This window comes from Trichomycterus rosablanca, chromosome 15 (assembly GCF_030014385.1).
Source record: "Trichomycterus rosablanca isolate fTriRos1 chromosome 15, fTriRos1.hap1, whole genome shotgun sequence".
Lineage (NCBI taxonomy): Eukaryota > Metazoa > Chordata > Actinopteri > Siluriformes > Trichomycteridae > Trichomycterus > Trichomycterus rosablanca.
Genome location: NC_086002.1, coordinates 22207366 through 22225271, shown reverse-complemented (window position 1 = coordinate 22225271; position 17906 = coordinate 22207366). Strand labels below are relative to the sequence as shown.

General features: G+C 36.4%; 1 protein-coding gene and 2 non-coding genes across 3 annotated transcripts in view; 2 read left to right on the top strand and 1 right to left on the bottom strand.

Annotated features, from left to right (window-relative positions):
• The window catches only part of LOC134328805 (histone H2AX-like), an 82260-nt gene that overhangs the window by 27038 nt on the left and 37316 nt on the right, over positions 1-17906 (bottom strand). The gene's annotated exons all lie outside the window — the stretch shown is intronic.
• Positions 4457-4575, top strand: LOC134329664 (5S ribosomal RNA). Its single transcript, XR_010014900.1, has one exon. It is a non-coding gene; the product is annotated as a 5S ribosomal RNA (ribosomal RNA).
• LOC134329652 (5S ribosomal RNA) lies at positions 5242-5360 on the top strand. The gene has a single exon (XR_010014897.1). It is a non-coding gene; the product is annotated as a 5S ribosomal RNA (ribosomal RNA).

The window sequence follows — 17906 nt, the reverse complement described above, 5'->3', positions numbered from 1 at the left end:
ATCTACTCATCGAGATAAATCTATTGATATGTGTATCTTGCATGTTGATCACCGGGAAGTATGAAAAACGAGTGTCATTAGCATTCGGTTGCTAACGTAGGCCTCATAGGCTTGGCGGAAATAAACAGTAAAACACAGAAACCGGGACTCGATTGAATCGTAATCTAGGAGTCCTCCCGAGTGCATGGGTACCAAATTTGTCCAACAAAGTGCCCGATAAACATGTTAATTTAGTAAAAAAAAATATAAAAAACGGGGCGATTTTCAGCAATTTCCAGCAGAATTAGCTGCCGTTTCTGGTGTCACATGACATCTACTCGTCAAGACGAATCCATTGGTATGTGTTTCATGTCTGTAGACCCTTGGGAAGTGTGAAAAATAAGCATTTGGGCCTTCACTACTGTATGCTGCTTATGGGACCCCACTCAAGTATTCAATATATTGCAAATGGGATGACTTTTCACTGTCCAAAAGCTGTATATTTGTCATGCCTTTATTATATTGGAAATGGGATAAGTTTATTTTTATTTGGTCCAAAACCAGTATAGTATGACCAAAACCCTTAGAGATTTTTTGGTCCAATTTTTGTCTTTGTTTCTCTGATCTTTTTCAAACTTGCACCATAGGTTGGGGAGGTGGAGACTTAGAGAGGAACGCAGATTTGGAAGTCCTACCTCGCTCCAAACCTGAGATCTGACATTCCCAATTCCAATATATCGCATAGGTAAAAAATATACTGGTTTTGGACACTGCAATTCGGACCATTAAGCCATGGATAGTGACTGAGGGACATGTGTAGTATGTAATATATATATATATATATATAATCAGTGGCGGCTGCTGGTCTTTCAAAGAGGGGAAGCTCATTGTCAGCTTATATCATAAAATTTGTCAATTTATTTATATATAAATGTATAAATTCTCCCCTTTGTTAGTTTTCAAGAAAATGGCATGAAATGGGTTGCAGTTTGTCTTCCGACTTCACTCGCAAAATCCGTGATGGTACTGAAGCTCCCAGCGACAGCTGTCAATCAAAACGGGATTCAGCCTTTCGACTGATTCTCCAATCATCTTGCAGAAGCTCAGCGTCCAGACCCGCCCACAGCTCATTCACCCCCAGAGACGCTCAGCGTCCGCGGGCGGGACAAAATCGTGGCATTTATCCAATGACCGGTGAGTTTCGAAGTCCCGCCCATGCAGCCCCATAGAGGCAAAGAGACGCTCAGCTTCTTGACTCACTTCATCTCGACGAGAGCAGTAACGATGTCCGGAAGAGGGAAGGGCGGCATTACGCTGTTTCTTTAATACTTTTCTTCGTCAAAACTGGGAGAAATCCCTGGATAAAGAACACTATGGTACCAGCTGGACCTTCTACCTCTCAAACAGGGAAATTTTGGGCCAGAATCCGGTATGTAGGCCAAGATGAAGCTCCAAACAGATCAACTATCGGTGCTCACCTAATGCAAAGTCAATGGCTAAACGTCGCTGACATATACTCATTCATTTCACTTCCTAACAAAAAAGATTATGAACTGATTTTTCATCAAGAGCGTGCAATACAATACTTTGTTCAAGTCTTCAACAATGGAAGCCAAGGGTTCTGGAAGGATTGGGAGCTGGATTGTGCAACTCCAGTAAACATCAAAAATATACACGTTAAATTTTGGACAGGAAGAGTTTCCGATGAAGATATTGAACAGTACATCTCAAGATATTGTGTAATTATTCAACCTGTTTTCAAACCACTTGATCAGTTTGGACTTTGGTATGGAGTACGGCGTTACAAAGTTAAAATGAAAACGAGTCCGAATGGAAGTTTAATACAGATTCCAAATTCAATATCAATGGGACCCTACAATGGAAAAATGACCTATCAAGGACAATCGCAACAGTGCTATATATGTAATTCATATGAACATCAAGTTAAAGATTGCACTAAACTCAAGTGTTGGAAGTGTGGTGACTTTGGACATAAGGGAAAACAATGTACTAACAGTGAGACATGTAATCTATGTGGTGGACAAGGCCATACGTACTTTGGATGTCCAAAATCTTATAGTAACAAAGCAAAAGCTGGACAAGTAAATGTAAAGCACGTAATTGAAAACGACTCTAACGTGACTGCAAAGGAAAAAGAAACGAATGAAGAGAAGCTTGGAGAAGAAAGGAAACATGATGATGGCGTTGAAAGTTCCAGCAACAGCAGTGAATCATCTAGTGGAGACTCGAGTGAATCCAGCACCGACGATTCATCAGAATCTTCTGGCACGGATACAAGCAGTGAAGACCCGACATCTCTCACCAAACAACCCAACGAACATCCGACTCAAGCAAGGAGTGGAACACAAGAAGTGGCGGAAGAAGACTCTAAAGATAAGGGTGAAACTTTTTTATCTTCTTAGAAAATGTATTAAATACAGGGACACAGGAACAACCTACAGTTATACAGCCAAAAAAAAGATGTAAAAGTACAGAATCGTCAGAAAAAAGTGTAAATAAAAAAGCAAAAAGTAAAAGATCGCTTTAAAAAAAAAAAATTAAAAAAAACAAACAAACAAACAAACAAACAAACAAAACCTTTTGAACAATGCCGGTTAATAATATTAAAGTCGCTACATTACATGTTAGAGGTATTCAATCAACTGCTAAAAAATTAGAAAAAATAAATAAATTAAGTAAAGAAAATCTAGATATTTTAAGCATTCAGGAAACACGTTTATCTAGTATTTCTGATATGAATGTCACAGAGCAATCTTGGGTGTGTGGAAAATCTTTCTTTTCTATTGGTGAGAGTTTGTTTGTTTATTAGGATTTTAACGTCATGTTTTTACACATTGGTTACATTCATGACAGGAACGGTAGTTAGTCATTACACAAGTTTATTCGATTCACAAGGTTATATCAAACACAGTCATGGACAATTTAGTATCTTCAATTCACCTTACTTGCATGTCTTTGGACTGTGGGAGGAAACCGGAGCACCCGGAGTAAACCCACGCAGACACGGGGAGAACATGCAAACTCCACACAGAAAGGACCCGGACCGCCCCACCTGGGGTTCGAACCCAGGACCTCCTTGCTGTGAGGCGACAGTGCTACCCACTAAGCCACCGTGCCGCCCCTATTGGTGAGAGTAAAGCTGATGGTATAGGGATCTTATTTTACACGTTTGATGTTAAAGTAGTTAGACTACGTGAAGTAATTCCTGGTAGACTTGTGTATTTGGATTGTTTTTTATATGGAATTAAAATGAGAATAATAAATGTAAATACAGCTCAAAGCAGGGCTAAAAAGATTCAATTATTTAATTCATTGAAACCTCTTCTATGTATTAAATTACCAATAATTCTATGTGGCGACTTTAACACTATTACAGATAAAAAAGATAAGATAACTCTTAAGGAAAATAAAATATATAAAGAAGGTATTGTATTAAAGGAGATAATGGAAAATCATGAAATGTTTGATAGTTTTAGAACTATTTACCCAGACAAAATAGATTTTACAAGATTTGATAACACGTGTAAAACTAGAATTGATAGAATATATATAAATATAAATTTTGACGTAACAACATATAATGCTAAACTTTTGCTAGAGACCGATCATTTAATGGTAATTGGAGTCTTAAAATTAAAATGTAATGATGTAATAAGTTATTGGAAATTAAATACACAAATTTAAAAAAATTCACAAGTAATTATGGACATAAACAATGAAATGATAAAAATCAAATCATTAGATGTTTTAACTAGTGGTGAGAATGAATTATGGGAGGTATTTAAGATTAGAATGAAAAAAATATGCAAAGTTAAAAGTAAACAAATAAATATAGAAAAAAACAAAAAATATGATTCTCTGATGAAAAAATACATCGAATTAAAACTTAAAAGTGATTTATGTGAACAAGAAGAAAATGAATTAGAAACAATTAAAAATGAGCTCAAAATGTTTAACGATGACCCGTTAAAAAATCTACAAATGCAACTTGGTATTGATTCTGAAGAAACTCTAAATGCAACACAAATAGTCTCTAATTATATAATATATCATTTATTGAATCTATTATGAATAAAGATGGAAAAATAGTTACAGAAAATAAACAAATCAAATAAGAGACACAATACATGAGTTATGTGCAGAAATGCATAAATAAGTATACCTGCAACATTTTACAAAAACACTTGGGACGGGGGAGCCTTTATAAACTAATCAAGCTCGTCATATTTAAGACGCTGTTTACTTAAACAAAAGTCTCAAGTGGAGGAGCAAAGCAATTCAATCATTTATAGACGGTGGTGTTTATGCTGTTACGCTTTAACCTATAAACAGTTTTACAGGAAAAGAAATGATGTCTAAAATAACAAAAAACACGACAACAAATAATCTAAACATACTGAAGTGAAAGGCTGAATGATGGACGACTTTAAAAGGGAAACTATTTGCAGTATCTTTCGCTTACGGCCACACCACCCTGAGAACGCCCGATCTCGTCTGATCTCGGAAGCTAAGCAGGGTCGGGCCTGGTTAGTACTTGGATGGGAGACCGCCTGGGAATACCAGGTGCTGTAAGCTTTTCCTCAACCATCTTTACTACAACCTCCTGCCAAAGGAGCCGAAAATTTTCTTTCTTTCTTCATCATCAAAGCAATACGAGAAGAAAAAGGCCAGCTGACTCTTTCATTCTGAGGAGAGTAAAACACTTATCCATCCTGGCTGTACAAAAGGAAATTATTTTGTCAATATAACTTTAAAAAGCTAAACGAATAACTTTATTTTCCTGCTTTAAAAATGTAACCGTTTCCCTGAATTGCATTTATTAATAACTGTACTGAAAAACCAAATTAGGATCTTTAGCATTTTAGTGACTTTAAAAATGAAGTTCAAAATTATGTCCAGACATCATCCCCATCTAGTGGTGCTAGAAATAAGTTACATCTTGAAGATGTGGTATAGATTTGTGACATTATTGTTATTATTTATTTATTTATTAATACTGTCTTTTTAATTATTTGTTGTTGTGTCTGTTTACATAAAAATCTCAAGTGGAGGACCAAAGCAATTCATTCATTTATAGACGGTGGTGTTTATGCTGTTACGCTTTAACCTATAAACAGTTTTACAGGAAAAGAAATGATGTCTAAGATGACAAAAAACACGACAACAAATAATCTAAACACACTGAAGTGAAAGGCTGAATGACGGACTTCTTTAAAAGGGAAACTATTTGCAGTATCTTTCGCTTACGGCCACACCACCCTGAGAACGCCCGATCTCGTCTGATCTCGGAAGCTAAGCAGGGTCGGGCCTGGTTAGTACTTGGATGGGAGACCGCCTGGGAATACCAGGTGCTGTAAGCTTTTCCTCACACATCTTTACTTCAACCTCCTGCCAAAGGAGTACACTTTAACTGTTTTCAAAAAAGAAATGATTAGGGGATATTTCAAAATGAATATGAAGCAATGAAAAAAAAGAAACATTTGATTTATTTTTTATTAAACACGAACATCAAAAAAGCAATCACACACCGTTCAAACTCACGGTGACTCCACTCGTCTACTCATCACACCAGCACAAACCTCACCGAACACAAACCCGCTATTCTGCAACATCAAAACCACCACGCAGACATTTGCCTCAAAAAAAGCAAAAAGACACTTGGTTCAACCAAAACAGAAGAAAAAATGATCATTTCAAATTGATCTACAAAAAAAGAAAAAGAACCACTGTAAAAATCCACCTGATAAGCATGTTCATTACAGGTTTGGCATAGCTCAATCATGAAACGGTCAATTTAGCCTAAGAAATAGTGCAAACGGCTAATTATGTGTCCAGTGCTGAAGCTGATCTAAAACACCGGTCTCTTTAACGTTTGTATCAACAAGCTTTTTATGTGAACGCTGCCTATCCAAAAATAGCTCTGGACAACCACTTTTTTACCCCACGCAAAAAAAACACGAATCTGTCCTATCTTTCGGAGCTGTACGCAAAAGAACAACGAATCAGAATGAAAATCATTCAGAACAAGAAACTAAATGACCACAGAAATCAGGGGAAAGTGAATTAGTTTAAATTAATTAAACAAATAGCTTTAGAAACCTGTCAGTGCTTGTGAAAGTAGCATTAGAGACACGTTAGGATAAAAAAAATACATCTAAAACACCTGCAGCAGTGTAGGAGGAGGTGTATAGGGTGAATAAAACATGTAAAATCCTCTCTTGTGTAGATGTGCCTGTGTTTGTTTCTGCTTTAAAACATACGTGCCATGAACCAATCAGATTTAACATTATTAAACAAGTTTATAGTTCATTTCCAGAGGTGGAAAGTAACGAATTACATTTACTCGCGTTACTGTAATTGAGTAGTTTTGTTGTGTACTTGTACTTTTTAAAGTAGATTTTACAACCTGTAATTTTACTTTTACTTAAGTATGTTTTGTATTAAGAATTGTAATTCGCTTCATTTTAAATAACATCCGTTACTGAGTAAAAAAATAAAATTAAAAAAGAAAACAATAAAAAAAACTCGACATTAAACTGTTTGATCCGGCCCGCTGAGCATTTACGCATTTGTGTTCTTTAGAGTCGGGCTTGAGAACTGAATCACTGAGTTAACGAGTCAGAAACGACTCACTCTGTTTCATTATGATGTTGTGCATAAACAACTCCATGAATCGGTTCATTTAGTGAAGAGATTCAGATGTATAAAGCAATCAGAGCTTCACATTCTGGGTGGAATTTCAATCTCTTTCTCCATTGGTTGTTCTATAAATGACAGTTTAGTGAACGAATCACCAATTTAAGCTTTTTACCGGGAAATCCGAGAGAATAAATCTAGTTTTCATTAGTTCGGTGGATAAGACAGTTGGGTATGGATTTATATATTCTGGAAACATACAAGATGGTTTTATATGAAGTGGATTATATCCCTAATGGAACAACACATGGATATGTAGATCAGGTAAGCAGATAAGTGGTTATGATTTTCTGTTGCTGTGTGACTGATCTGGGTCGCGGTTCTGCTGCTGCTTACGGTTGGCTACGATAGTAAAGCATTATGAAATATTGTGATTTTTTATGTTCATTATTTTTGAGTATTTATTTAAGCATAAATGTGATTGTGAGATTCTGCTGGTTTGTTTTGGATTTTGATCATGTTCCTATGACGGTGTAAGACCCATTATATTTTTTATAGGTGCAACCGTAACCACCTAACCCTTCTATTGAGGATAAACAGAAATAATGCGGTTTTGAATTGATAACAGCAGTTGCAGTGTGTTAGGTGTGTAGAGGTTAAATCCACACATGAACTGCTGATATGCTGCATGGCTGGTGAGCTGTGTGTGATCTGCTGTATCATCCATCTATCAACTTCTGTTAGAAAATAATGTTCCTCCTTCTGTTAAAAAAGTAACGAAGTAACGTTTACTCTGAGTACATTTTAAATGAGTTACTTTTTACTTGAGTAGATTTTTAGACTAGTAATTTTACTCGTACTTAAGTAAAAAATCATTAAAGTAATAGTACTTTTACTTGAGTACAATATTTTAGTACTCTTTCCACCTCTGCTTTTAGGCTATGTCTGGAACATGGCTGCCATCTTGAAAGCCCCCATATTGGATCAAGGGCAAGTTTTTCCAATGGGAAGGTGGTCATGTAGCACATCAAGGATGCCAAGACAGAAACAGACTGTAAACTGTTGCCTGTAAATGTTAAAAGCTCTGGTTAAGTATAGACCACTACAAGGCTATGTTATGAGCCCTTGCAGATAGTCAGGTGGCTAAGTGGGTAGCACTTTCGTCTCATAGCAAGAAGGTCCTGTGTTTGATTCCCAGGTAGGGATGTTAGGGTCCTTTCTGTGTGGAGTTTGCATGTTCTCCCCGTGTCCGTGTTGGTTTCCACCGGATGCTCCGGTTTCCTCCCACAGTTCGAAGACGTGCAAGTGAGGAGAATTAAAGACACTAAATTGTCCAAGACTGTGTTTAATATAACCTTGTGAAATGATGAACCTTGTGTAATGAGTAACTACCGTTCCTGTCATGAATGTAACAAAAGTGTAAAACAAGACATTAAAATCCTAATAAACAAACAAAAAAACCACTGTAATTTTGGCTTTGTGTTTGTTTTGCCATCAGTTTTGTAAAGATTGTTCATTTTTCTCCTTCTTCCTTACCCACTTTCCCCATTGTGAACAGGAAAGAAGGCAGCCATACATTCATACACGTAGGTATTATTATGTTTAGCCTATTAGGTAAAAAGTGGGTGCTTCCCCTTGTATTTTTTTTCTTTGTTAGTTAGTTTAGGCCTGATTAGGCAGTTTAGCTGTTTTTCTTATTTGTTTTATTTGGCACCGTCTACAGTTCACTTTGTGAGTGGGAGCTTTGTTGGATTTTAAGTTCCAGTGTGTACATTTGTGTTCTCTAATTAATACACTTTGTTTGTAAAAACCTGTAACATTTAAAGACCTGCTAAGTGAAGTTGATTTAGCTGGGTATGAATCTGGTTTTCTGCTTATTTTTACACCTCTTCACTGAGTTATGTACCAGCAATTACTGTACCTTTAAACCATGGCTAACCATGTACATGTAACAGATATGGTAATATGAGATCATGTGACCATGGTAAAAAAAATAAATATTTGAGATGTTGCCCTCTTGTGGCACTTTTATGTCTTTGGACTGTGGGAAAAAAAACTTAGCATCTGGAGGAAAACCATGCAGACAAAGGGAGAACATGCAAACCTCCTCTTGTGGAACTTTTGGAGAATTGTAAAAAAAAAAAGTAATATGATATAATACGAGATCTTGTGATCATGTTGAAAAAATTGTGATGTTGCCTTCTTGTGGCACTTTTAAAGAACTGTTAAAAATGAGTTATGATATGGCAATATGAGATCTTGTTAACAAGGGTAAAAAAAATCTTGTGATGTTGCCCTCTTTTGGCACTTTTGGAGAATTGTAAAAAAAAGTAATCTGGAATGTTAAAACACTATATTGCCAAACGTATTCACTCACCCATCCAAATAATTGAATTCAGGTGTTCCAATCACTTCCATGGCCACAGGTGTATAAAATCAAGCACCTAGGCATGCAGACTGCTTCTACAAACATTAGTGAAAGAATGGGTCTCAGGAGCTCAGTGAATTCCAGCATGGTACTGTAATAAGATGCCACCTGTGCAACAAGTCCAGTCGTGAAATGTCCTCGCTACTAAATGTTCCACAATCGACTGTCGGTGGTATTAAAACAAAGTGGAAGCGATTGGGGATGACAGCAACTCAGCCACAAAGTGCTAGTCCATGTAAAATGACAGAGAGCGGATGCTGAGGCACAGTGCGCAGAGGTCGCCAACTTTCTGCAGAGCCAATCAATTCAGACCTCCAAACTTCATGTGGCCTTCAGATTAGCTCAAGAACAGTGTGTAGAGAGCTTCATGGAATGCATCCAAGCCTTACAACACCAATCATAATGCCACGCGTCGGATGCAGTGGTGTAGAGCACACCGCCACTGGACTCTAGAGCAGTGGAGACGTGTTCTCTAGAGTGATGAATCACGCTTCTCTGTCTGGCAACCCGATGGACGAGTCTGGGTTTGGCAGTTGCCAGGAGAATGGTACCTGTCTGACTGCATTGTGCCAAGTGTAAAGTGTGGTGGAGGGGGGGATCATGGTGTGGGGTTGTTTTTCAGGAGTTGGTCTCGGCCCCTTAGTTCCAGTGAAAGGAAACCTTAATGCTTCAGCATACCAAGAGATTGTGGACAATTTCATGCTCCCAACTTTGTGTTCCCAGTTTGGTGATGGCCCCTTCCTGTTCCGACATGACTGTGCACCAGAGATAATGCATAAAGACGTGGACGAGCGAGTTTGGTGTGCAAAATTCACAGATTCCTGACCTCAATTCGATAGAACACCTTTGGGATGAATTAGAGCTGAGACTGGAGCCAGGCCTTCTCGTCCAACATCAGTATCTGACCTCACAAATGCGCTTCTGAAAGAATGGTCAAAATTCCCATAAACACACTCCTAAACCTTGTGGAAAGACTTCCTAGAAGAGTTGAAGCTGTTATAGCTGCTAAGGGTACATCATTTTAAACCCTATGAATTAAGAATGATACATCACTCAAGTTCATATAGGTGTGAAGGCAGGTGAGTGAATACTTAAGGCAATATATTATATGTCTTGTGACCATAATAGAAAAAAATATTTCTAATGTCGCCCTCTTAGAAGACTTTTGGAGAATTGTAAAAAAAATAACATGAAATGGTAAAATGAAAACATGTGACCATGTTGGTAAAAAATTCTTGTAATGTCGTGTTTGGTTGTTCTCTCTTTCTGTCATTTTGCAGTACAAGTGGCTGCTGATTGGTTGCAGCCTGTTCTCCACTGCAACCAATAACAGATATGCTCCCAATCCCAATCCGCTCCCTACTCACTCCACCTCTCCACTCCACCTCCGTTTGCTCGTTCACGTGGAGTGCTCACCACATTAAGGGCTGTTCCAAAGTAATTAGGACGGAGGGGAAGTGAACTGTAAAACCCTTCAACAGCGAGTGAACACAAGAGCACACTCAACCACCACACTCCACAGAAGTGCAGCTAGGAAAGGTGAATGGAGGAAACACCTTACAAATGTAAAATATTATATTAAATTATCCTCATAAGGTGTTAGGGAAAATGTAGGCACAGTCTTCTTCAGTCTTTTTAAAGAAAGTAATGAAATCTGTGATCGGTGAACTTAAACTTCATAAATGGCAAAATTATTTTACCCCAACAATACTACCACTAACATTATTATCATATTTACAGTTTTTTTCTCAGTCGCTTTGGTGCATTTCTCACATCACTATTAACATTTGCACAACAGTAAGTGCATTTCTCAAAACAATTAGTACAAACTGCAAAACCTAGTTGATAACTTGCAAAAGCATGTCACTTGCTCAAAATGAAAAGTTCATTCCTCAAAAGCAAGTATTCATTTCAATGAAAGTGTCAGGGTCATCAAAATAAAAAGTCCTGACTCCATTGTTTATGAACAAGATAGTCAAATGGCTTTGTCATGTTTTCATTATGACAGTTCACTCTGTAAGTGTTTTCCAGTGCAAAAAAGTCAGATCATGGTGACACTACCTGAAAATGCTCAAGACAGCACTATACACTATTAGCACACCCATCTGAAATCTACAGTTAAGATGCACATTACTGTATTTAGTGAGGTAAATGGGTACAAGACACTCAATATGTATGTTTCACATTTTTACTGAATATGCTCTTTGCAATTCTAATTTGTTCACAGCATTGTGCTATAGCAAAGTACAAACTTATTTACAACAAACATAAGAAACACCCTTTGGGTAGAGCTGTGCACAACTGTAAACAATATTGCAGTACATATTGGAACTGAATTGGAACATACAACATACACAGTACTGCAGAGAATTGTATGGAAGCAATTGATGCATGTCCAAAAGCATTTGTAATTTGTTGGAAGGGATGAGAAACTGCTACTATGATGTGCACAAATGACTAAATCTTGTGGAGGCTGAACTAACAGTTATGAGAATTTTAATTCTGATCAGAGAAATGCACCAAAGCAATTGAGAAAAACTGTAACACCATTTTTTGGAGAATGAAAACATAACTATACATTTGTACTAATTATAAAGTAGCAGGTGCTTGCGTCTCCTGAGCTCGTATTTCCGCTTGGAGATGCTGAAATGATAACGGAGCGCAAGACATGACGGCAAGGCAAGAAAAGCATCTATCTGTAGCCATGGTGACGGCAGCTTCCTTATTCCACTCGAAAGCAAAGAGGGCGTCCCAGATTTCACTCCTGAATTTAGACCCTCCCCTTAATTGGAAGCTCCCTTCACAGCACAGTGTGACTTCATATGGAGTGTGACTCTGTAGTGGAGTGTTAGTGAGGAGGGAACGATTTGGGAAAGGCCGATGGTGAAGTGACTAAACATTAGCAGTACAAGTGGCTGCTGATTGGTTGCAGCCTGTTCTCTACTGCAACCAGTTACAATGTATACTTTTAAAGCACTGGTTAAGTAAATACAGCTACAGGCTATGTTAAGAACACATGCAGGTAGACAGACCACTGTAATTTTGGCCTTGTGTTTATTTGTGGCCACCAGTTTTCTTGTGAGCATGGTACAAAAAAAATCTTGTAATGTCGCCCTCTTGTGGCACTTTTGGAGAATTGCTAAAAAGATAGATGATAGATAGATAGATAGATATAAGCCACAACACAAATAAAACAAGTCACAACGCAAATAAAAAGTCACAACGCAAATAAATTAAGCCACAACACGAATTAAAAAAATCACAATGCAAATAAATTAAGCCACAACACAAATAAAACTAGTCACAACGTAAATAAAAAAAAGTCACAACGCAAATAAATTAAGCCAAAAACAAAGACAAGACAAAGATAGAGTAAATACTTTTAAAGCACTGGTTGAGTAAATACAACTACAAGGTTATGTTATGAGTACATGCAGGAAGACAGACCACTGTAATTTTAGCCTTGTGATTATTTGTGGCCAGTTTTCTTGTGACCACGGTAAAAAAAAAAGAAAAAAAAAAAAAGAAATGTCGCCCTCTTTTGGCACTTTTAAAGAATTGTTATAAAAGCTAATATGATATGGTAATATGAGGTCTGTTGACCATGGTAAAGCAAAAAATCATTGTAATGTCGCCCTTTTGTGGCAGTGTTTTAAAAAACTGTAAAACAAATTAACATGATATTTAAACTTAGATCTTGTGACCATGGAAAAAAAAATCTTGTAATGTCTCCCTCTTTTGGCACTTTTGGAGAATTGCAATAAAATAATATGTTGTGTTAATATGAGATCTTGTGACCATAATAAACAAAAATCTTTGTAATGTCGCTCCTGTCCACTACTGCAACCTATTACAGACATGGTGGAGTGACTGGGGGCGGGACTTTCAGTATAAACAAAAAAAGAAAACAATGTCAAGGGCAGTTGTAGCCTAGCGGTTAAGCTACTGGGCTAGCAAGCAGAAGGTTGATTGCTCAAACCTCATCACTGCCAGGCTGCCACCGTTGGGCTTTTGAGCAAGGCCCTTAACCCTCAATTGCTTAGACTGCAAAATATAAGTCGCTTTGGATAAAAGTGTCTGCTAAATACTGAAAATGTAAAGACAAAGCTAGAGTGTATAATTTCATTATTTGATTAATTGATTATTTGTGGCCAGTTTTCTTGTGACCATAATAAAAAAAGTGTAATGTCGCCCTCTTGTGGCACTTTTGAAGAATTGCAATAAAAGTAATATTATGTAGTAATATGAGGTCTTTTGACCATGGTAAAAAAAAAAAAACCTTGTAATGTCGCTGCTTTGTGGTAGTTTTGGAAAACTGTAAAAAAAATTAACATGATATGGTAAAATAAGTTCATGTGACCGAACGGGTAAAAAAAAAAAAAAACATTTTAATGTCGCCCTGTTGTGGCACTTTTAAAGAATTGCAACAAAGTAATATGATGTGGTAATATGAGATCTTGTGACCATGGTAAAACAAATCTTTTTAATGTCGCCCTGTTGTGGCACTTTTGGAGAACTGTAAAAAAAAAAATTTGCGAGATGATATTGTTACGTGCCTGAGGGACACGTGTTTTTTTTTCTGTTTTCATGTACAGTATTTGTGATTGGTTGTTCTCTCTTTCTGTCTTTCTGTATTTTTGCAGTACAAGTGTCTGCTGATTGGTTGCAGCGTTTTCTCCACTGCATCCAATGAGAGATATGATCGAGTGACAGGGGGCGGGACTTTCAGTAAAAAAGCAGCAGACGACCACCACAAATAAAAAAAAAGAAAGAAAAGAAAGTCAAGACAAAGATAGAGTAAATACTTTTAAAGCACTGGTTAAGTAAATACAGCTACAAGGTTATGTTATGAGCACATGCAGGTAGACAGACCACTGTAATTTTAGCCTTGTGATTATTTGTGGTCAGTCAAAAAAAAAATTTTAATGTCGCCCTCTTGTATCAGTTTTGGATATTTGTTATAAAAACTAATATTATTTTTTATTATATAATATTATGGTAAAATGAGATCATGTGACCTAGCTGAAAAAAAATCTTGTCATTTCGCCCTCTTGTGGCACTTTTGGAGAATTGAAGAAAAAAAAAATACTGATATGATATTGTTACGTGCCTGAGGGACACGTTTTTTTTTTCTGTTTTCATGTATTTGTGTTTGGTTGTTCTCTCTTTCTGTCTTTTTGCAGTACAAGTGGCTTCTGATTGGTTGCAGCCTGTTTTACACTGCAACCAATGAGTGATAGGGTGGAGTGACTGAGGGCGAGGCTTCCAGTTAAAAACAGCAGGAGACCGCCAGAAATAAAAAACAAAGAAAAGAATGTCAGGATAAAGATAGAGTGTATACTTAAATCATATACGTATGAAAGCTCTGGTTAATTAAATACAGCTACACGGCTATGTTATGAGCATATGCAGGTAGACAGACCACTGTAATTTTGGCCTTATGTTTATTTGTGACCACCAGATTTCTTTTGACCGTGGTAAAAAAAAAATTGTGTTGCTTCCCTCTGGTGGCACTTTTGGAGAATTGTAAAAAGTAATATGATATGTTAATATTCCCAGATTTGACTAATTCTTCCCTGTCTCAGGTCCACAATCTTGCTGTCATTCTAGACTCCACTCTTTCTTTTAAATTTCACATAAAAAATGTTGCTAAAACTGGATATTTTCACCTTAAGAACTAGACTGCGCTTCTTTATTTAATTCTCTTCAATTGAAACTATTGTAATGGACTATTGTAATGCTGTTCTTTATGGGCTCCCTGCCTCCGGGCTAAAGAGGCTACAGCATGTACAAAATTCAGCCGCGAAGGTCCTAACACATACAAGATCACGTGATCACATAACTCCTTCACTTAAACAGCTCCACTGGCTACCCATCCAATACCACATTCAATATTAGGTTCTTTTGTTGGTTTTTAAAGCCTTTCATGGCCAAGCACTTACATATCTCACTGATTTACTTCATCCATACTCACCTACTCGTTCACTTCGGTCATCAGATGAAAACGTACTTGTTGTTCCCCCTTTCAGGCTTCGTTCTATGTGACAGGGCTTTTAGTATATCTGGTCCCAAACTCTGGAACTCCATTCCTGAGAAACTCCGAGCATGTACTTTGTTTTGGCTGAGCGGGAGTCATCTCTTCCCCTCCTGCTCCACCAACCAGACACACCGCCAAAGTTTTTTTTGTCGTGTTTTGTATCTTCTCTGGTAGTTAAAAGTTTAACTTAGTCATGTAATTTTTTATTAATATTTTAATCAAACTTAAAAGCAGAGTAGGGGGTGAAGCCCTTTTTTGTTGTTTGTTTTTTGTTTTCTCCTGGTAACAGTAGAGAGAGAGGCAGGAAAAACATTGTATTTTGATTAGTTTAGTACCTTGTACGGTGGCCGAGAAGTGCAAAACAAATTAACATTTTGGAAAATAAAATTACAAAAAAAACAAAAACAAATTTACGAGAGCTGAAACACTTTTACCAATGCCGAGACAAATTTACAAACGGCCGATCTGACGGAAATGGTAGGTACAATACACAGGAAGTGCTTGTTGCTTACCTGCTGCCAATCAAACTGTTTCTCGGGGGTAAAGTGAACGGAGTTTGTGATGGTAACCCTAAGCAATGTTTTGTCTATTTTGTGGAAATCATTTTATCCAGTTGTTTTTCTTGTAGTCTTGAAGTCCTTAGATTGTTTGTGCAGATGTTTAGACGTGGCCTGTTCATCTCTATCTACCGTCCGCTTCTCTAAACATCTAAGGAATTCCCACAAGAAAAATAAAAGCGGGTCAATTGGCTGAAATAATTAACACAAAATGGACAGAACATTGTTTATTAGGGACGGAACATTTGATACCGAGACTTTGAAGCTTGTTTCACTTTTGTAACACTGGACTCAGTGTATCGGAGCTTGTATTAAACCAGCAGGAATGTGCAGGACTGATTCAAAGCTTTGGTGCTTTTATCTCACTGACTATATAAGAGACAGTAAAACTACACTCTAATAAGTAATGTGTCATTTTTTCTACACAACTACTGTGTCCTGCGGTCTGTAACATGTTTTGTGTCATTTCTGGCCACTTTTTACACAGACACGTAAAGTAACTCCAATAGTTAGTCTACACATTTATGTGTAGAACTGTGAGAAAATACATTGTTTAAAAATATATATTTATTCAATTTTAATTACATTTGTTGGACAAAATAATGGCATTTCTGACTAGAAACATAGATTTTTTTTTCCCCATGGAAGATTAAAAAAAATTAATAAATAAAAATATGCATTAACCAGTCACATTTCTCCTATCAAGTATATCTGTGTTTCATGGTTGATTTCCTCTTTTTGGACCATGCAAGGAAAGGAGCAGGACTCATCCTTATTGGTAAGTTGCAAAAGCAGTGGGGTTTCAAAATAGTCTAGTACTGAGTATGTTTTATTAATGATTATTTAGTTCATGTTTATCAGTGTTTTGTTGTGTGTTTTATGAAGTCAAGCAAAGCTTTAAAAAGTAGGTTTTAACCTTGTGACCTGTTTTAACTTACAATAGACTTAGTTAAGTAAAAAAGGAGGCACTGAATTACATTAATATAAACCTAAGTTTGCTTTTCTGTTCCTATTCAGTAATAAATGTTCTGTTAAACCTGACTAGTCTTTCTTTTTACACTGTAAGCCCGGATAAGTTCAATCTACTTAAAAAATTTGAGGAAACCGGTTGCCTTAAAAAAGTTAAGTAATGTATAATGAAAACTTGAGTTAGCATAACTTAAAACATTAAGTTATTACACCTAAAAGGCAAGTTGATTAAACTTTCTTTTTTTTGTTATACCAACTGCTTTTCCCAATAATTCTACTTATTATCTTGAGCTCAATGGAAAAAACTATTGATTTCTTCTTAGTTTTCATGTTAATTACATTTTAAATATGAATTACAAATGTTTATAGAAAAACAGACACAGTTATAAAATTATTTTTCTTTATTTCACTTCAGAAGTATTTACTTAAAATACAACATGTCAAGAAAACATCTTTAAAACTGCACAAGCTGTATATAAAGTTCTGATGAAACACAAACAGCTCCTCACAGTAACCATGAACCTGTAAAGCAACAAAAAGAAACAAGAAACAGAAGTATTAAAATCAACATTAATAGCATTAATTTAAGGATTAAAATAAAGCAAGCCAGCACACTCTTTGCTTCGTATGAAGGCTAGCATGCTAACATGCTAGCATGTAGCCTAAATACGGCAAATAAAGCAGCGCTGTTTGATTATTTATTTAGTGTCAACATTAAGATCATTTATTTTAAACAAAATTGTTAAGTAAAGTACAACACTTACCAAAATTAGACGGAAGATGAAAAAGCCCCATCAGACTGGTGTACATGCTACTCAAAAATAGCATCATGAGGAAGAAAATGTTTGTCCACTTAGTTTAACAAAGGTTCCACTTCACAAAAGACATTTCAGGAAGACAAGTTTACTTTTGCAAAAAGCCTTCAATGAAAAGTAAAAAGTAATTTGCAACAACAGGTAACAAAAGTTAAAACAAATGGCTGCCTGATTCACCAACAGCAAGCTGACAAAAGGCGACTTACATGTAAATGGTGGCGTTTTTCTGTTTTATTACCTTAACTTAACTTTTTTAAGTTAATCTGATAGAAAAGTATTTTTTTTTGTTTAGTAAACTTAAATCTTTTAGCACATTTAAATGTGTACTCAAATTAGTACAATGTACTCTGCATTTTATAGTAGAGCAAAAAAACGTAAATAATTTATGTATGTTGTACTAAAAATGTTTGATTAAATATAAAGTCCGGGCTTACAGTGTATTGGTATTATTTATCGTTAGCTAA